The sequence below is a fragment of the Humulus lupulus genome, unplaced genomic scaffold (assembly GCF_963169125.1).
Source record: "Humulus lupulus unplaced genomic scaffold, drHumLupu1.1 SCAFFOLD_266, whole genome shotgun sequence".
Classification (NCBI taxonomy): domain Eukaryota; kingdom Viridiplantae; phylum Streptophyta; class Magnoliopsida; order Rosales; family Cannabaceae; genus Humulus; species Humulus lupulus.
The window spans coordinates 26,740-42,115 of record NW_026908802.1 but is presented as its reverse complement, the minus strand read 5'-3'; the positions used below and the strand labels follow the sequence as shown (position 1 = coordinate 42,115).

Here is a 15,376-nt window from a genome sequence, read left to right as displayed (position 1 = left end):
CCCCGGATTGACTAGGAACTTCTTATTCGCTGCTTGTTAGTGACCACGGTATTAACCCCTCAAGGAAAACGAAATAAATGAGTTTTTAAAGATTTAAAACAAAAAATACAAACTTTTGAGCCGTAGGTGGATTTTTAAAGGGAAAAAAAAAATGATGTCTTCAGGGGTGCAACACGAGGACTTCCCAGGAGGTCACCCATCCTAGTACTACTCTCGCCCAAGCACGCTTAACTGCGGAGTTCTGATGGGATCCGGTGCATTAGTGCTGGTATGATCGCACCCGGAATGTTTGGTCCGCAATATTCATTTATAGCGAGCGCGTGTGTCCTCCCTTTTCTCCCCCGGATTGACTAGGAACTTCTTATTCGCTGCTTGTTAGTGACCACGGTATTAACCCCTCAAGGAAAACGAAATAAATGAGTTTTTAAAGATTTAAAACAAAAAATACAAACTTTTGAGCCGTAGGTGGATTTTTAAAGGGAAAAAAAAATGATGTTTTCAGGGGTGCAACACGAGGACTTCCCAGGAGGTCACCCATCCTAGTACTACTCTCGCCCAAGCACGCTTAACTGCGGAGTTCTGATGGGATCCGGTGCATTAGTGCTGGTATGATCGCACCCGGAATGTTTGGTCCGCAATATTCATTTATAGCGAGCGCGTGTGTCCTCCCTTTTCTCCCCCGGATTGACTAGGAACTTCTTATTCGCTGCTTGTTAGTGACCACGGTATTAACCTCTCAAGGAAAACGAAATAAATGAGTTTTTAAAGATTTAAAACAAAAAATACAAACTTTTGAGCCGTAGGTGGATTTTTAAAGGGAAAAAAAAAAATGATGTTTTCAGGGGTGCAACACGAGGACTTCCCAGGAGGTCACCCATCCTAGTACTACTCTCGCCCAAGCACGCTTAACTGCGGAGTTCTGATGGGATCCGGTGCATTAGTGCTGGTATGATCGCACCCGGAATGTTTGGTCCGCAATATTCATTTATAGCGAGCGCGTGTGTCCTCCCTTTTCTCCCCCGGATTGACTAGGAACTTCTTATTCGCTGCTTGTTAGTGACCACAGTATTAACCCCTCAAGGAAAACGAAATAAATGAGTTTTTAAAGATTTAAAACAAAAAATACAAACTTTTGAGCCGTAGGTGGATTTTTAAAGGGAAAAAAAAAATGATGTTTTCAGGGGTGCAACACGAGGACTTCCCAGGAGGTCACCCATCCTAGTACTACTCTCGCCCAAGCACGCTTAACTGCGGAGTTCTGATGGGATCCGGTGCATTAGTGCTGGTATGATCGCACCCGGAATGTTTGGTCCGCAATATTCATTTATAGCGAGCGCGTGTGTCCTCCCTTTTCTCCCCCGGATTGACTAGGAACTTCTTATTCGCTGCTTGTTAGTGACCACGGTATTAACCCCTCAAGGAAAACGAAATAAATGAGTTTTTAAAGATTTAAAACAAAAAATACAAACTTTTGAGCCGTAGGTGGATTTTTAAAGGGAAAAAAAAAAATGATGTCTTCAGGGGTGCAACACGAGGACTTCCCAGGAGGTCACCCATCCTAGTACTACTCTCGCCCAAGCACGCTTAACTGCGGAGTTCTGATGGGATCCGGTGCATTAGTGCTGTTATGATCGCACCCGGAATGTTTGTTCCGCAATATTCATTTATAGCGAGCGCGTGTGTCCTCCCTTTTCTCCCCCGGATTGACTAGGAACTTCTTATTCGCTGCTTGTTAGTGACCACGGTATTAACCCCTCAAGGAAAACGAAATAAATGAGTTTTTAAAGATTTAAAACAAAAAATACAAACTTTTGAGCCGTAGGTGGATTTTTAAAGGGAAAAAAAAAATGATGTGTTCAGGGGTGCAACACGAGGACTTCCCAGGAGGTCACCCATCCTAGTACTACTCTCGCCCAAGCACGCTTAACTGCGGAGTTCTGATGGGATCCGGTGCATTAGTGCTGGTATGATCGCACCCGGAATGTTTGGTCCGCAATATTCATTTATAGCGAGCGCGTGTGTCCTCCCTTTTCTCCCCCGGATTGACTAGGAACTTCTTATTCGCTGCTTGTTAGTGACCACGGTATTAACCCCTCAAGGAAAACGAAATAAATGAGTTTTTAAAGATTTAAAACAAAAAATACAAACTTTTGAGCCGTAGGTGGATTTTTAAAGGGAAAAAAAAAATGATGTTTTCAGGGGTGCAACACGAGGACTTCCCAGGAGGTCACCCATCCTAGTACTACTCTCGCCCAAGCACGCTTAACTGCGGAGTTCTGATGGGATCCGGTGCATTAGTGCTGGTATGATCGCACCCGGAATGTTTGTTCCGCAATATTCATTTATAGCGAGCGCGTGTGTCCTCCCTTTTCTCCCCCGGATTGACTAGGAACTTCTTATTCGCTGCTTGTTAGTGACCACGGTATTAACCCCTCAAGGAAAACGAAATAAATGAGTTTTTAAAGATTTAAAACAAAAAATACAAACTTTTGAGCCGTAGGTGGATTTTTAAAGGGAAAAAAAAAATGATGTTTTCAGGGGTGCAACACGAGGACTTCCCAGGAGGTCACCCATCCTAGTACTACTCTCGCCCAAGCACGCTTAACTGCGGAGTTCTGATGGGATCCGGTGCATTAGTGCTGGTATGATCGCACCCGGAATGTTTGGTCCGCAATATTCATTTATAGCGAGCGCGTGTGTCCTCCCTTTTCTCCCCCGGATTGACTAGGAACTTCTTATTCGCTGCTTGTTAGTGACCACGGTATTAACCCCTCAAGGAAAACGAAATAAATGAGTTTTTAAAGATTTAAAACAAAAAATACAAACTTTTGAGCCGTAGGTGGATTTTTAAAGGGAAAAAAAAAATGATGTTTTCAGGGGTGCAACACGAGGACTTCCCAGGAGGTCACCCATCCTAGTACTACTCTCGCCCAAGCACGCTTAACTGCGGAGTTCTGATGGGATCCGGTGCATTAGTGCTGGTATGATCGCACCCGGAATGTTTGTTCCGCAATATTCATTTATAGCGAGCGCGTGTGTCCTCCCTTTTCTCCCCCGGATTGACTAGGAACTTCTTATTCGCTGCTTGTTAGTGACCACGGTATTAACCCCTCAAGGAAAACGAAATAAATGAGTTTTTAAAGATTTAAAACAAAAAATACAAACTTTTGAGCCGTAGGTGGATTTTTAAAGGGAAAAAAAAAAATGATGTTTTCAGGGGTGCAACACGAGGACTTCCCAGGAGGTCACCCATCCTAGTACTACTCTCGCCCAAGCACGCTTAACTGCGGAGTTCTGATGGGATCCGGTGCATTAGTGCTGGTATGATCGCACCCGGAATGTTTGGTCCGCAATATTCATTTATAGCGAGCGCGTGTGTCCTCCCTTTTCTCCCCCGGATTGACTAGGAACTTCTTATTCGCTGCTTGTTAGTGACCACGGTATTAACCCCTCAAGGAAAACGAAATAAATGAGTTTTTAAAGATTTAAAACAAAAAATACAAACTTTTGAGCCGTAGGTGGATTTTTAAAGGGAAAAAAAAAAATGATGTTTTCAGGGGTGCAACACGAGGACTTCCCAGGAGGTCACCCATCCTAGTACTACTCTCGCCCAAGCACGCTTAACTGCGGAGTTCTGATGGGATCCGGTGCATTAGTGCTGGTATGATCGCACCCGGAATGTTTGTTCCGCAATATTCATTTATAGCGAGCGCGTGTGTCCTCCCTTTTCTCCCCCGGATTGACTAGGAACTTCTTATTCGCTGCTTGTTAGTGACCACGGTATTAACCCCTCAAGGAAAACGAAATAAATGAGTTTTTAAAGATTTAAAACAAAAAATACAAACTTTTGAGCCGTAGGTGGATTTTTAAAGGGAAAAAAAAAATGATGTTTTCAGGGGTGCAACACGAGGACTTCCCAGGAGGTCACCCATCCTAGTACTACTCTCGCCCAAGCACGCTTAACTGCGGAGTTCTGATGGGATCCGGTGCATTAGTGCTGGTATGATCGCACCCGGAATGTTTGTTCCGCAATATTCATTTATAGCGAGCGCGTGTGTCCTCCCTTTTCTCCCCCGGATTGACTAGGAACTTCTTATTCGCTGCTTGTTAGTGACCACGGTATTAACCCCTCAAGGAAAACGAAATAAATGAGTTTTTAAAGATTTAAAACAAAAAATACAAACTTTTGAGCCGTAGGTGGATTTTTAAAGGGAAAAAAAAAAATGATGTTTTCAGGGGTGCAACACGAGGACTTCCCAGGAGGTCACCCATCCTAGTACTACTCTCGCCCAAGCACGCTTAACTGCGGAGTTCTGATGGGATCCGGTGCATTAGTGCTGGTATGATCGCACCCGGAATGTTTGTTCCGCAATATTCATTTATAGCGAGCGCGTGTGTCCTCCCTTTTCTCCCCCGGATTGACTAGGAACTTCTTATTCGCTGCTTGTTAGTGACCACGGTATTAACCCCTCAAGGAAAACGAAATAAATGAGTTTTTAAAGATTTAAAACAAAAAATACAAACTTTTGAGCCGTAGGTGGATTTTTAAAGGGAAAAAAAAAATGATGTTTTCAGGGGTGCAACACGAGGACTTCCCAGGAGGTCACCCATCCTAGTACTACTCTCGCCCAAGCACGCTTAACTGCGGAGTTCTGATGGGATCCGGTGCATTAGTGCTGGTATGATCGCACCCGGAATGTTTGTTCCGCAATATTCATTTATAGCGAGCGCGTGTGTCCTCCCTTTTCTCCCCCGGATTGACTAGGAACTTCTTATTCGCTGCTTGTTAGTGACCACGGTATTAACCCCTCAAGGAAAACGAAATAAATGAGTTTTTAAAGATTTAAAACAAAAAATACAAACTTTTGAGCCGTAGGTGGATTTTTAAAGGGAAAAAAAAAAATGATGTCTTCAGGGGTGCAACACGAGGACTTCCCAGGAGGTCACCCATCCTAGTACTACTCTCGCCCAAGCACGCTTAACTGCGGAGTTCTGATGGGATCCGGTGCATTAGTGCTGGTATGATCGCACCCGGAATGTTTGTTCCGCAATATTCATTTATAGCGAGCGCGTGTGTCCTCCCTTTTCTCCCCCGGATTGACTAGGAACTTCTTATTCGCTGCTTGTTAGTGACCACGGTATTAACCCCTCAAGGAAAACGAAATAAATGAGTTTTTAAAGATTTAAAACAAAAAATACAAACTTTTGAGCCGTAGGTGGATTTTTAAAGGGAAAAAAAAAATGATGTTTTCAGGGGTGCAACACGAGGACTTCCCAGGAGGTCACCCATCCTAGTACTACTCTCGCCCAAGCACGCTTAACTGCGGAGTTCTGATGGGATCCGGTGCATTAGTGCTGGTATGATCGCACCCGGAATGTTTGGTCCGCAATATTCATTTATAGCAAGCGCGTGTGTCCTCCCTTTTCTCCCCCGGATTGACTAGGAACTTCTTATTCGCTGCTTGTTAGTGACCACGGTATTAACCCCTCAAGGAAAACGAAATAAATGAGTTTTTAAAGATTTAAAACAAAAAATACAAACTTTTGAGCCGTAGGTGGATTTTTAAAGGGAAAAAAAAAATGATGTTTTCAGGGGTGCAACACGAGGACTTCCCAGGAGGTCACCCATCCTAGTACTACTCTCGCCCAAGCACGCTTAACTGCGGAGTTCTGATGGGATCCGGTGCATTAGTGCTGGTATGATCGCACCCGGAATGTTTGTTCCGCAATATTCATTTATAGCGAGCGCGTGTGTCCTCCCTTTTCTCCCCCGGATTGACTAGGAACTTCTTATTCGCTGCTTGTTAGTGACCACGGTATTAACCCCTCAAGGAAAACGAAATAAATGAGTTTTTAAAGATTTAAAACAAAAAATACAAACTTTTGAGCCGTAGGTGGATTTTTAAAGGGAAAAAAAAAATGATGTTTTCAGGGGTGCAACACGAGGACTTCCCAGGAGGTCACCCATCCTAGTACTACTCTCGCCCAAGCACGCTTAACTGCGGAGTTCTGATGGGATCCGGTGCCTTAGTGCTGGTATGATCGCACCCGGAATGTTTGTTCCGCAATATTCATTTATAGCGAGCGCGTGTGTCCTCCCTTTTCTCCCCCGGATTGACTAGGAACTTCTTATTCGCTGCTTGTTAGTGACCACGGTATTAACCCCTCAAGGAAAACGAAATAAATGAGTTTTTAAAGATTTAAAACAAAAAATACAAACTTTTGAGCCGTAGGTGGATTTTTAAAGGGAAAAAAAAAATGATGTTTTCAGGGGTGCAACACGAGGACTTCCCAGGAGGTCACCCATCCTAGTACTACTCTCGCCCAAGCACGCTTAACTGCGGAGTTCTGATGGGATCCGGTGCATTAGTGCTGGTATGATCGCACCCGGAATGTTTGGTCCGCAATATTCATTTATAGCGAGCGCGTGTGTCCTCCCTTTTCTCCCCCGGATTGACTAGGAACTTCTTATTCGCTGCTTGTTAGTGACCACGGTATTAACCCCTCAAGGAAAACGAAATAAATGAGTTTTTAAAGATTTAAAACAAAAAATACAAACTTTTGAGCCGTAGGTGGATTTTTAAAGGGGAAAAAAAAAATGATGTCTTCAGGGGTGCAACACGAGGACTTCCCAGGAGGTCACCCATCCTAGTACTACGCTCGCCCAAGCACGCTTAACTGCGGAGTTCTGATGGGATCCGGTGCATTAGTGCTGGTATGATCGCACCCGGAATGTTTGTTCCGCAATATTCATTTATAGCGAGCGCGTGTGTCCTCCCTTTTCTCCCCCGGATTGACTAGGAACTTCTTATTCGCTGCTTGTTAGTGACCACAGTATTAACCCCTCAAGGAAAACGAAATAAATGAGTTTTTAAAGATTTAAAACAAAAAATACAAACTTTTGAGCCGTAGGTGGATTTTTAAAGGGAAAAAAAAAATGATGTCTTCAGGGGTGCAACACGAGGACTTCCCAGGAGGTCACCCATCCTAGTACTACTCTCGCCCAAGCACGCTTAACTGCGGAGTTCTGATGGGATCCGGTGCATTAGTGCTGGTATGATCGCACCCGGAATGTTTGGTCCGCAATATTCATTTATAGCGAGCGCGTGTGTCCTCCCTTTTCTCCCCCGGATTGACTAGGAACTTCTTATTCGCTGCTTGTTAGTGACCACGGTATTAACCCCTCAAGGAAAACGAAATAAATGAGTTTTTAAAGATTTAAAACAAAAAATACAAACTTTTGAGCCGTAGGTGGATTTTTAAAGGGAAAAAAAAAATGATGTTTTCAGGGGTGCAACACGAGGACTTCCCAGGAGGTCACCCATCCTAGTACTACTCTCGCCCAAGCACGCTTAACTGCGGAGTTCTGATGGGATCCGGCGCATTAGTGCTGGTATGATCGCACCCGGAATGTTTGGTCCGCAATATTCATTTATAGCGAGCGCGTGTGTCCTCCCTTTTCTCCCCCGGATTGACTAGGAACTTCTTATTCGCTGCTTGTTAGTGACCACGGTATTAACCCCTCAAGGAAAACGAAATAAATGAGTTTTTAAAGATTTAAAACAAAAAATACAAACTTTTGAGCCGTAGGTGGATTTTTAAAGGGAAAAAAAAAATGATGTCTTCAGGGGTGCAACACGAGGACTTCCCAGGAGGTCACCCATCCTAGTACTACTCTCGCCCAAGCACGCTTAACTGCGGAGTTCTGATGGGATCCGGTGCATTAGTGCTGGTATGATCGCACCCGGAATGTTTGGTCCGCAATATTCATTTATAGCGAGCGCGTGTGTCCTCCCTTTTCTCCCCCCGGATTGACTAGGAACTTCTTATTCGCTGCTTGTTAGTGACCACGGTATTAACCCCTCAAGGAAAACGAAATAAATGAGTTTTTAAAGATTTAAAACAAAAAATACAAACTTTTGAGCCGTAGGTGGATTTTTAAAGGGAAAAAAAAAATGATGTTTTCAGGGGTGCAACACGAGGACTTCCCAGGAGGTCACCCATCCTAGTACTACTCTCGCCCAAGCACGCTTAACTGCGGAGTTCTGATGGGATCCGGTGCATTAGTGCTGGTATGATCGCACCCGGAATGTTTGGTCCGCAATATTCATTTATAGCGAGCGCGTGTGTCCTCCCTTTTCTCCCCCGGATTGACTAGGAACTTCTTATTCGCTGCTTGTTAGTGACCACGGTATTAACCCCTCAAGGAAAACGAAATAAATGAGTTTTTAAAGATTTAAAACAAAAAATACAAACTTTTGAGCCGTAGGTGGATTTTTAAAGGGAAAAAAAAAAATGATGTCTTCAGGGGTGCAACACGAGGACTTCCCAGGAGGTCACCCATCCTAGTACTACTCTCGCCCAAGCACGCTTAACTGCGGAGTTCTGATGGGATCCGGTGCATTAGTGCTGGTATGATCGCACCCGGAATGTTTGTTCCGCAATATTCATTTATAGCGAGCGCGTGTGTCCTCCCTTTTCTCCCCCGGATTGACTAGGAACTTCTTATTCGCTGCTTGTTAGTGACCACGGTATTAACCCCTCAAGGAAAACGAAATAAATGAGTTTTTAAAGATTTAAAACAAAAAATACAAACTTTTGAGCCGTAGGTGGATTTTTAAAGGGAAAAAAAAAAATGATGTCTTCAGGGGTGCAACACGAGGACTTCCCAGGAGGTCACCCATCCTAGTACTACTCTCGCCCAAGCACGCTTAACTGCGGAGTTCTGATGGGATCCGGTGCATTAGTGCTGGTATGATCGCACCCGGAATGTTTGGTCCGCAATATTCATTTATAGCGAGCGCGTGTGTCCTCCCTTTTCTCCCCCGGATTGACTAGGAACTTCTTATTCGCTGCTTGTTAGTGACCACGGTATTAACCCCTCAAGGAAAACGAAATAAATGAGTTTTTAAAGATTTAAAACAAAAAATACAAACTTTTGAGCCGTAGGTGGATTTTTTAAAGGGAAAAAAAAAATGATGTCTTCAGGGGTGCAACACGAGGACTTCCCAGGAGGTCACCCATCCTAGTACTACTCTCGCCCAAGCACGCTTAACTGCGGAGTTCTGATGGGATCCGGTGCATTAGTGCTGGTATGATCGCACCCGGAATGTTTGTTCCGCAATATTCATTTATAGCGAGCGCGTGTGTCCTCCCTTTTCTCCCCCGGATTGACTAGGAACTTCTTATTCGCTGCTTGTTAGTGACCACGGTATTAACCCCTCAAGGAAAACGAAATAAATGAGTTTTTAAAGATTTAAAACAAAAAATACAAACTTTTGAGCCGTAGGTGGATTTTTAAAGGGAAAAAAAAAATGATGTTTTCAGGGGTGCAACACGAGGACTTCCCAGGAGGTCACCCATCCTAGTACTACTCTCGCCCAAGCACGCTTAACTGCGGAGTTCTGATGGGATCCGGTGCATTAGTGCTGGTATGATCGCACCCGGAATGTTTGGTCCGCAATATTCATTTATAGCAAGCGCGTGTGTCCTCCCTTTTCTCCCCCGGATTGACTAGGAACTTCTTATTCGCTGCTTGTTAGTGACCACGGTATTAACCCCTCAAGGAAAACGAAATAAATGAGTTTTTAAAGATTTAAAACAAAAAATACAAACTTTTGAGCCGTAGGTGGATTTTTAAAGGGAAAAAAAAAATGATGTTTTCAGGGGTGCAACACGAGGACTTCCCAGGAGGTCACCCATCCTAGTACTACTCTCGCCCAAGCACGCTTAACTGCGGAGTTCTGATGGGATCCGGTGCATTAGTGCTGGTATGATCGCACCCCGGAATGTTTGTTCCGCAATATTCATTTATAGCGAGCGCGTGTGTCCTCCCTTTTCTCCCCCGGATTGACTAGGAACTTCTTATTCGCTGCTTGTTAGTGACCACGGTATTAACCCCTCAAGGAAAACGAAATAAATGAGTTTTTAAAGATTTAAAACAAAAAATACAAACTTTTGAGCCGTAGGTGGATTTTTAAAGGGAAAAAAAAAATGATGTTTTCAGGGGTGCAACACGAGGACTTCCCAGGAGGTCACCCATCCTAGTACTACTCTCGCCCAAGCACGCTTAACTGCGGAGTTCTGATGGGATCCGGTGCATTAGTGCTGGTATGATCGCACCCCGGAATGTTTGTTCCGCAATATTCATTTATAGCGAGCGCGTGTGTCCTCCCTTTTCTCCCCCGGATTGACTAGGAACTTCTTATTCGCTGCTTGTTAGTGACCACGGTATTAACCCCTCAAGGAAAACGAAATAAATGAGTTTTTAAAGATTTAAAACAAAAAATACAAACTTTTGAGCCGTAGGTGGATTTTTAAAGGGAAAAAAAAAATGATGTTTTCAGGGGTGCAACACGAGGACTTCCCAGGAGGTCACCCATCCTAGTACTACTCTCGCCCAAGCACGCTTAACTGCGGAGTTCTGATGGGATCCGGTGCATTAGTGCTGGTATGATCGCACCCGGAATGTTTGGTCCGCAATATTCATTTATAGCGAGCGCGTGTGTCCTCCCTTTTCTCCCCCCGGATTGACTAGGAACTTCTTATTCGCTGCTTGTTAGTGACCACGGTATTAACCCCTCAAGGAAAACGAAATAAATGAGTTTTTAAAGATTTAAAACAAAAAATACAAACTTTTGAGCCGTAGGTGGATTTTTAAAGGGAAAAAAAAAATGATGTCTTCAGGGGTGCAACACGAGGACTTCCCAGGAGGTCACCCATCCTAGTACTACGCTCGCCCAAGCACGCTTAACTGCGGAGTTCTGATGGGATCCGGTGCATTAGTGCTGGTATGATCGCACCCGGAATGTTTGTTCCGCAATATTCATTTATAGCGAGCGCGTGTGTCCTCCCTTTTCTCCCCCGGATTGACTAGGAACTTCTTATTCGCTGCTTGTTAGTGACCACAGTATTAACCCCTCAAGGAAAACGAAATAAATGAGTTTTTAAAGATTTAAAACAAAAAATACAAACTTTTGAGCCGTAGGTGGATTTTTAAAGGGAAAAAAAAAATGATGTTTTCAGGGGTGCAACACGAGGACTTCCCAGGAGGTCACCCATCCTAGTACTACTCTCGCCCAAGCACGCTTAACTGCGGAGTTCTGATGGGATCCGGTGCATTAGTGCTGGTATGATCGCACCCGGAATGTTTGGTCCGCAATATTCATTTATAGCGAGCGCGTGTGTCCTCCCTTTTCTCCCCCGGATTGACTAGGAACTTCTTATTCGCTGCTTGTTGGTGACCACGGTATTAACCCCTCAAGGAAAACGAAATAAATGAGTTTTTAAAGATTTAAAACAAAAAATACAAACTTTTGAGCCGTAGGTGGATTTTTAAAGGGAAAAAAAAAATGATGTCTTCAGGGGTGCAACACGAGGACTTCCCAGGAGGTCACCCATCCTAGTACTACTCTCGCCCAAGCACGCTTAACTGCGGAGTTCTGATGGGATCCGGTGCATTAGTGCTGGTATGATCGCACCCGGAATGTTTGTTCCGCAATATTCATTTATAGCGAGCGCGTGTGTCCTCCCTTTTCTCCCCCGGATTGACTAGGAACTTCTTATTCGCTGCTTGTTAGTGACCACGGTATTAACCCCTCAAGGAAAACGAAATAAATGAGTTTTTAAAGATTTAAAACAAAAAATACAAACTTTTGAGCCGTAGGTGGATTTTTAAAGGGAAAAAAAAAATGATGTTTTCAGGGGTGCAACACGAGGACTTCCCAGGAGGTCACCCATCCTAGTACTACTCTCGCCCAAGCACGCTTAACTGCGGAGTTCTGATGGGATCCGGTGCATTAGTGCTGGTATGATCGCACCCGGAATGTTTGTTCCGCAATATTCATTTATAGCGAGCGCGTGTGTCCTCCCTTTTCTCCCCCGGATTGACTAGGAACTTCTTATTCGCTGCTTGTTAGTGACCACGGTATTAACCCCTCAAGGAAAACGAAATAAATGAGTTTTTAAAGATTTAAAACAAAAAATACAAACTTTTGAGCCGTAGGTGGATTTTTAAAGGGAAAAAAAAAAATGATGTCTTCAGGGGTGCAACACGAGGACTTCCCAGGAGGTCACCCATCCTAGTACTACTCTCGCCCAAGCACGCTTAACTGCGGAGTTCTGATGGGATCCGGTGCATTAGTGCTGGTATGATCGCACCCGGAATGTTTGTTCCGCAATATTCATTTATAGCGAGCGCGTGTGTCCTCCCTTTTCTCCCCCGGATTGACTAGGAACTTCTTATTCGCTGCTTGTTAGTGACCACGGTATTAACCCCTCAAGGAAAACGAAATAAATGAGTTTTTAAAGATTTAAAACAAAAAATACAAACTTTTGAGCCGTAGGTGGATTTTTAAAGGGAAAAAAAAAAATGATGTCTTCAGGGGTGCAACACGAGGACTTCCCAGGAGGTCACCCATCCTAGTACTACTCTCGCCCAAGCACGCTTAACTGCGGAGTTCTGATGGGATCCCGGTGCATTAGTGCTGGTATGATCGCACCCGGAATGTTTGTTCCGCAATATTCATTTATAGCGAGCGCGTGTGTCCTCCCTTTTCTCCCCCGGATTGACTAGGAACTTCTTATTCGCTGCTTGTTAGTGACCACGGTATTAACCCCTCAAGGAAAACGAAATAAATGAGTTTTTAAAGATTTAAAACAAAAAATACAAACTTTTGAGCCGTAGGTGGATTTTTAAAGGGAAAAAAAAAATGATGTTTTCAGGGGTGCAACACGAGGACTTCCCAGGAGGTCACCCATCCTAGTACTACTCTCGCCCAAGCACGCTTAACTGCGGAGTTCTGATGGGATCCGGTGCATTAGTGCTGGTATGATCGCACCCGGAATGTTTGGTCCGCAATATTCATTTATAGCGAGCGCGTGTGTCCTCCCTTTTCTCCCCCGGATTGACTAGGAACTTCTTATTCGCTGCTTGTTAGTGACCACGGTATTAACCCCTCAAGGAAAACGAAATAAATGAGTTTTTAAAGATTTAAAACAAAAAATACAAACTTTTGAGCCGTAGGTGGATTTTTAAAGGGAAAAAAAAAAATGATGTCTTCAGGGGTGCAACACGAGGACTTCCCAGGAGGTCACCCATCCTAGTACTACTCTCGCCCAAGCACGCTTAACTGCGGAGTTCTGATGGGATCCGGTGCATTAGTGCTGGTATGATCGCACCCGGAATGTTTGTTCCGCAATATTCATTTATAGCGAGCGCGTGTGTCCTCCCTTTTCTCCCCCGGATTGACTAGGAACTTCTTATTCGCTGCTTGTTAGTGACCACGGTATTAACCCCTCAAGGAAAACGAAATAAATGAGTTTTTAAAGATTTAAAACAAAAAATACAAACTTTTGAGCCGTAGGTGGATTTTTAAAAGGAAAAAAAAAATGATGTTTTCAGGGGTGCAACACGAGGACTTCCCAGGAGGTCACCCATCCTAGTACTACTCTCGCCCAAGCACGCTTAACTGCGGAGTTCTGATGGGATCCGGTGCATTAGTGCTGGTATGATCGCACCCGGAATGTTTGGTCCGCAATATTCATTTATAGCGAGCGCGTGTGTCCTCCCTTTTCTCCCCCGGATAGACTAGGAACTTCTTATTCGCTGCTTGTTAGTGACCACGGTATTAACCCCTCAAGGAAAACGAAATAAATGAGTTTTTAAAGATTTAAAACAAAAAATACAAACTTTTGAGCCGTAGGTGGATTTTTAAAGGGAAAAAAAAAATGATGTTTTCAGGGGTGCAACACGAGGACTTCCCAGGAGGTCACCCATCCTAGTACTACTCTCGCCCAAGCACGCTTAACTGCGGAGTTCTGATGGGATCCGGTGCATTAGTGCTGGTATGATCGCACCCGGAATGTTTGTTCCGCAATATTCATTTATAGCGAGCGCGTGTGTCCTCCCTTTTCTCCCCCGGATTGACTAGGAACTTCTTATTCGCTGCTTGTTAGTGACCACGGTATTAACCCCCTCAAGGAAAACGAAATAAATGAGTTTTTAAAGATTTAAAACAAAAAATACAAACTTTTGAGCCGTAGGTGGATTTTTAAAGGGAAAAAAAAAAATGATGTCTTCAGGGGTGCAACACGAGGACTTCCCAGGAGGTCACCCATCCTAGTACTACTCTCGCCCAAGCACGCTTAACTGCGGAGTTCTGATGGGATCCGGTGCATTAGTGCTGGTATGATCGCACCCGGAATGTTTGTTCCGCAATATTCATTTATAGCGAGCGCGTGTGTCCTCCCTTTTCTCCCCCGGATTGACTAGGAACTTCTTATTCGCTGCTTGTTAGTGACCACGGTATTAACCCCTCAAGGAAAACGAAATAAATGAGTTTTTAAAGATTTAAAACAAAAAATACAAACTTTTGAGCCGTAGGTGGATTTTTAAAAGGAAAAAAAAAATGATGTTTTCAGGGGTGCAACACGAGGACTTCCCAGGAGGTCACCCATCCTAGTACTACTCTCGCCCAAGCACGCTTAACTGCGGAGTTCTGATGGGATCCGGTGCATTAGTGCTGGTATGATCGCACCCGGAATGTTTGGTCCGCAATATTCATTTATAGCGAGCGCGTGTGTCCTCCCTTTTCTCCCCCGGATAGACTAGGAACTTCTTATTCGCTGCTTGTTAGTGACCACGGTATTAACCCCTCAAGGAAAACGAAATAAATGAGTTTTTAAAGATTTAAAACAAAAAATACAAACTTTTGAGCCGTAGGTGGATTTTTAAAGGGAAAAAAAAAATGATGTTTTCAGGGGTGCAACACGAGGACTTCCCAGGAGGTCACCCATCCTAGTACTACTCTCGCCCAAGCACGCTTAACTGCGGAGTTCTGATGGGATCCGGTGCATTAGTGCTGGTATGATCGCACCCGGAATGTTTGTTCCGCAATATTCATTTATAGCGAGCGCGTGTGTCCTCCCTTTTCTCCCCCGGATTGACTAGGAACTTCTTATTCGCTGCTTGTTAGTGACCACGGTATTAACCCCTCAAGGAAAACGAAATAAATGAGTTTTTAAAGATTTAAAACAAAAAATACATACTTTTGAGCCGTAGGTGGATTTTTAAAGGGAAAAAAAAAATGATGTTTTCAGGGGTGCAACACGAGGACTTCCCAGGAGGTCACCCATCCTAGTACTACTCTCGCCCAAGCACGCTTAACTGCGGAGTTCTGATGGGATCCGGTGCATTAGTGCTGGTATGATCACACCCGGAATGTTTGTTCCGCAATATTCATTTATAGCGAGCGCGTGTGTCCTCCCTTTTCTCCCCCGGATTGACTAGGAACTTCTTATTCGCTGCTTGTTAGTGACCACGGTATTAACCCCTCAAGGAAAACGAAATAAATGATTTTTTAAAGATTTAAAACAA

At 44.1% G+C, this 15,376-nt stretch overlaps 45 non-coding genes across 45 annotated transcripts; all 45 read right to left on the bottom strand.

Annotated features, from left to right (window-relative positions):
• Positions 1–163: 163 nt before the first annotated feature.
• Positions 164–282, bottom strand: LOC133811731 (5S ribosomal RNA). Its single transcript, XR_009883268.1, has one exon. It is a non-coding gene; the product is annotated as a 5S ribosomal RNA (ribosomal RNA).
• A 219-nt stretch (positions 283–501) lies between these two features.
• LOC133811730 (5S ribosomal RNA) lies at positions 502–620 on the bottom strand. The gene has a single exon (XR_009883267.1). It is a non-coding gene; the product is annotated as a 5S ribosomal RNA (ribosomal RNA).
• Positions 621–841: 221 nt separating this feature from the next.
• On the bottom strand, positions 842–960 carry LOC133811729 (5S ribosomal RNA). The gene has a single exon (XR_009883266.1). It is a non-coding gene; the product is annotated as a 5S ribosomal RNA (ribosomal RNA).
• A 220-nt stretch (positions 961–1,180) lies between these two features.
• Positions 1,181–1,299, bottom strand: LOC133811728 (5S ribosomal RNA). Its single transcript, XR_009883265.1, has one exon. It is a non-coding gene; the product is annotated as a 5S ribosomal RNA (ribosomal RNA).
• A 221-nt stretch (positions 1,300–1,520) lies between these two features.
• On the bottom strand, positions 1,521–1,639 carry LOC133811755 (5S ribosomal RNA). Its single transcript, XR_009883290.1, has one exon. It is a non-coding gene; the product is annotated as a 5S ribosomal RNA (ribosomal RNA).
• Positions 1,640–1,859: 220 nt separating this feature from the next.
• LOC133811727 (5S ribosomal RNA) lies at positions 1,860–1,978 on the bottom strand. Its single transcript, XR_009883264.1, has one exon. It is a non-coding gene; the product is annotated as a 5S ribosomal RNA (ribosomal RNA).
• Positions 1,979–2,198: 220 nt separating this feature from the next.
• Positions 2,199–2,317, bottom strand: LOC133811726 (5S ribosomal RNA). The gene has a single exon (XR_009883263.1). It is a non-coding gene; the product is annotated as a 5S ribosomal RNA (ribosomal RNA).
• A 220-nt stretch (positions 2,318–2,537) lies between these two features.
• LOC133811725 (5S ribosomal RNA) lies at positions 2,538–2,656 on the bottom strand. Its single transcript, XR_009883262.1, has one exon. It is a non-coding gene; the product is annotated as a 5S ribosomal RNA (ribosomal RNA).
• Positions 2,657–2,876: 220 nt separating this feature from the next.
• On the bottom strand, positions 2,877–2,995 carry LOC133811724 (5S ribosomal RNA). The gene has a single exon (XR_009883261.1). It is a non-coding gene; the product is annotated as a 5S ribosomal RNA (ribosomal RNA).
• A 221-nt stretch (positions 2,996–3,216) lies between these two features.
• Positions 3,217–3,335, bottom strand: LOC133811723 (5S ribosomal RNA). Its single transcript, XR_009883260.1, has one exon. It is a non-coding gene; the product is annotated as a 5S ribosomal RNA (ribosomal RNA).
• A 221-nt stretch (positions 3,336–3,556) lies between these two features.
• LOC133811721 (5S ribosomal RNA) lies at positions 3,557–3,675 on the bottom strand. Its single transcript, XR_009883258.1, has one exon. It is a non-coding gene; the product is annotated as a 5S ribosomal RNA (ribosomal RNA).
• Positions 3,676–3,895: 220 nt separating this feature from the next.
• Positions 3,896–4,014, bottom strand: LOC133811720 (5S ribosomal RNA). The gene has a single exon (XR_009883257.1). It is a non-coding gene; the product is annotated as a 5S ribosomal RNA (ribosomal RNA).
• Positions 4,015–4,235: 221 nt separating this feature from the next.
• LOC133811719 (5S ribosomal RNA) lies at positions 4,236–4,354 on the bottom strand. Its single transcript, XR_009883256.1, has one exon. It is a non-coding gene; the product is annotated as a 5S ribosomal RNA (ribosomal RNA).
• A 220-nt stretch (positions 4,355–4,574) lies between these two features.
• On the bottom strand, positions 4,575–4,693 carry LOC133811718 (5S ribosomal RNA). The gene has a single exon (XR_009883255.1). It is a non-coding gene; the product is annotated as a 5S ribosomal RNA (ribosomal RNA).
• Positions 4,694–4,914: 221 nt separating this feature from the next.
• On the bottom strand, positions 4,915–5,033 carry LOC133811717 (5S ribosomal RNA). Its single transcript, XR_009883254.1, has one exon. It is a non-coding gene; the product is annotated as a 5S ribosomal RNA (ribosomal RNA).
• A 220-nt stretch (positions 5,034–5,253) lies between these two features.
• On the bottom strand, positions 5,254–5,372 carry LOC133811715 (5S ribosomal RNA). The gene has a single exon (XR_009883253.1). It is a non-coding gene; the product is annotated as a 5S ribosomal RNA (ribosomal RNA).
• Positions 5,373–5,592: 220 nt separating this feature from the next.
• Positions 5,593–5,711, bottom strand: LOC133811714 (5S ribosomal RNA). Its single transcript, XR_009883252.1, has one exon. It is a non-coding gene; the product is annotated as a 5S ribosomal RNA (ribosomal RNA).
• A 220-nt stretch (positions 5,712–5,931) lies between these two features.
• LOC133811735 (5S ribosomal RNA) lies at positions 5,932–6,050 on the bottom strand. Its single transcript, XR_009883271.1, has one exon. It is a non-coding gene; the product is annotated as a 5S ribosomal RNA (ribosomal RNA).
• A 220-nt stretch (positions 6,051–6,270) lies between these two features.
• Positions 6,271–6,389, bottom strand: LOC133811713 (5S ribosomal RNA). Its single transcript, XR_009883251.1, has one exon. It is a non-coding gene; the product is annotated as a 5S ribosomal RNA (ribosomal RNA).
• Positions 6,390–6,610: 221 nt separating this feature from the next.
• Positions 6,611–6,729, bottom strand: LOC133811749 (5S ribosomal RNA). Its single transcript, XR_009883284.1, has one exon. It is a non-coding gene; the product is annotated as a 5S ribosomal RNA (ribosomal RNA).
• Positions 6,730–6,949: 220 nt separating this feature from the next.
• LOC133811712 (5S ribosomal RNA) lies at positions 6,950–7,068 on the bottom strand. Its single transcript, XR_009883250.1, has one exon. It is a non-coding gene; the product is annotated as a 5S ribosomal RNA (ribosomal RNA).
• Positions 7,069–7,288: 220 nt separating this feature from the next.
• Positions 7,289–7,407, bottom strand: LOC133811740 (5S ribosomal RNA). Its single transcript, XR_009883276.1, has one exon. It is a non-coding gene; the product is annotated as a 5S ribosomal RNA (ribosomal RNA).
• A 220-nt stretch (positions 7,408–7,627) lies between these two features.
• Positions 7,628–7,746, bottom strand: LOC133811711 (5S ribosomal RNA). The gene has a single exon (XR_009883249.1). It is a non-coding gene; the product is annotated as a 5S ribosomal RNA (ribosomal RNA).
• A 221-nt stretch (positions 7,747–7,967) lies between these two features.
• LOC133811709 (5S ribosomal RNA) lies at positions 7,968–8,086 on the bottom strand. The gene has a single exon (XR_009883247.1). It is a non-coding gene; the product is annotated as a 5S ribosomal RNA (ribosomal RNA).
• A 221-nt stretch (positions 8,087–8,307) lies between these two features.
• Positions 8,308–8,426, bottom strand: LOC133811708 (5S ribosomal RNA). Its single transcript, XR_009883246.1, has one exon. It is a non-coding gene; the product is annotated as a 5S ribosomal RNA (ribosomal RNA).
• A 221-nt stretch (positions 8,427–8,647) lies between these two features.
• Positions 8,648–8,766, bottom strand: LOC133811707 (5S ribosomal RNA). The gene has a single exon (XR_009883245.1). It is a non-coding gene; the product is annotated as a 5S ribosomal RNA (ribosomal RNA).
• A 221-nt stretch (positions 8,767–8,987) lies between these two features.
• On the bottom strand, positions 8,988–9,106 carry LOC133811706 (5S ribosomal RNA). The gene has a single exon (XR_009883244.1). It is a non-coding gene; the product is annotated as a 5S ribosomal RNA (ribosomal RNA).
• A 220-nt stretch (positions 9,107–9,326) lies between these two features.
• Positions 9,327–9,445, bottom strand: LOC133811705 (5S ribosomal RNA). The gene has a single exon (XR_009883243.1). It is a non-coding gene; the product is annotated as a 5S ribosomal RNA (ribosomal RNA).
• Positions 9,446–9,665: 220 nt separating this feature from the next.
• On the bottom strand, positions 9,666–9,784 carry LOC133811704 (5S ribosomal RNA). Its single transcript, XR_009883242.1, has one exon. It is a non-coding gene; the product is annotated as a 5S ribosomal RNA (ribosomal RNA).
• Positions 9,785–10,005: 221 nt separating this feature from the next.
• Positions 10,006–10,124, bottom strand: LOC133811703 (5S ribosomal RNA). Its single transcript, XR_009883241.1, has one exon. It is a non-coding gene; the product is annotated as a 5S ribosomal RNA (ribosomal RNA).
• Positions 10,125–10,345: 221 nt separating this feature from the next.
• Positions 10,346–10,464, bottom strand: LOC133811702 (5S ribosomal RNA). Its single transcript, XR_009883240.1, has one exon. It is a non-coding gene; the product is annotated as a 5S ribosomal RNA (ribosomal RNA).
• A 221-nt stretch (positions 10,465–10,685) lies between these two features.
• Positions 10,686–10,804, bottom strand: LOC133811747 (5S ribosomal RNA). The gene has a single exon (XR_009883283.1). It is a non-coding gene; the product is annotated as a 5S ribosomal RNA (ribosomal RNA).
• Positions 10,805–11,024: 220 nt separating this feature from the next.
• LOC133811701 (5S ribosomal RNA) lies at positions 11,025–11,143 on the bottom strand. Its single transcript, XR_009883239.1, has one exon. It is a non-coding gene; the product is annotated as a 5S ribosomal RNA (ribosomal RNA).
• Positions 11,144–11,363: 220 nt separating this feature from the next.
• On the bottom strand, positions 11,364–11,482 carry LOC133811699 (5S ribosomal RNA). Its single transcript, XR_009883238.1, has one exon. It is a non-coding gene; the product is annotated as a 5S ribosomal RNA (ribosomal RNA).
• Positions 11,483–11,702: 220 nt separating this feature from the next.
• LOC133811697 (5S ribosomal RNA) lies at positions 11,703–11,821 on the bottom strand. Its single transcript, XR_009883236.1, has one exon. It is a non-coding gene; the product is annotated as a 5S ribosomal RNA (ribosomal RNA).
• Positions 11,822–12,042: 221 nt separating this feature from the next.
• On the bottom strand, positions 12,043–12,161 carry LOC133811696 (5S ribosomal RNA). Its single transcript, XR_009883235.1, has one exon. It is a non-coding gene; the product is annotated as a 5S ribosomal RNA (ribosomal RNA).
• Positions 12,162–12,382: 221 nt separating this feature from the next.
• Positions 12,383–12,502, bottom strand: LOC133811759 (5S ribosomal RNA). The gene has a single exon (XR_009883294.1). It is a non-coding gene; the product is annotated as a 5S ribosomal RNA (ribosomal RNA).
• A 220-nt stretch (positions 12,503–12,722) lies between these two features.
• On the bottom strand, positions 12,723–12,841 carry LOC133811695 (5S ribosomal RNA). Its single transcript, XR_009883234.1, has one exon. It is a non-coding gene; the product is annotated as a 5S ribosomal RNA (ribosomal RNA).
• A 221-nt stretch (positions 12,842–13,062) lies between these two features.
• On the bottom strand, positions 13,063–13,181 carry LOC133811694 (5S ribosomal RNA). Its single transcript, XR_009883233.1, has one exon. It is a non-coding gene; the product is annotated as a 5S ribosomal RNA (ribosomal RNA).
• A 220-nt stretch (positions 13,182–13,401) lies between these two features.
• Positions 13,402–13,520, bottom strand: LOC133811693 (5S ribosomal RNA). The gene has a single exon (XR_009883232.1). It is a non-coding gene; the product is annotated as a 5S ribosomal RNA (ribosomal RNA).
• A 220-nt stretch (positions 13,521–13,740) lies between these two features.
• Positions 13,741–13,859, bottom strand: LOC133811692 (5S ribosomal RNA). Its single transcript, XR_009883231.1, has one exon. It is a non-coding gene; the product is annotated as a 5S ribosomal RNA (ribosomal RNA).
• A 222-nt stretch (positions 13,860–14,081) lies between these two features.
• Positions 14,082–14,200, bottom strand: LOC133811691 (5S ribosomal RNA). The gene has a single exon (XR_009883230.1). It is a non-coding gene; the product is annotated as a 5S ribosomal RNA (ribosomal RNA).
• Positions 14,201–14,420: 220 nt separating this feature from the next.
• On the bottom strand, positions 14,421–14,539 carry LOC133811690 (5S ribosomal RNA). Its single transcript, XR_009883229.1, has one exon. It is a non-coding gene; the product is annotated as a 5S ribosomal RNA (ribosomal RNA).
• Positions 14,540–14,759: 220 nt separating this feature from the next.
• LOC133811688 (5S ribosomal RNA) lies at positions 14,760–14,878 on the bottom strand. Its single transcript, XR_009883228.1, has one exon. It is a non-coding gene; the product is annotated as a 5S ribosomal RNA (ribosomal RNA).
• A 220-nt stretch (positions 14,879–15,098) lies between these two features.
• On the bottom strand, positions 15,099–15,217 carry LOC133811739 (5S ribosomal RNA). Its single transcript, XR_009883275.1, has one exon. It is a non-coding gene; the product is annotated as a 5S ribosomal RNA (ribosomal RNA).
• Between the last annotated feature and the right edge of the window lie 159 nt (positions 15,218–15,376).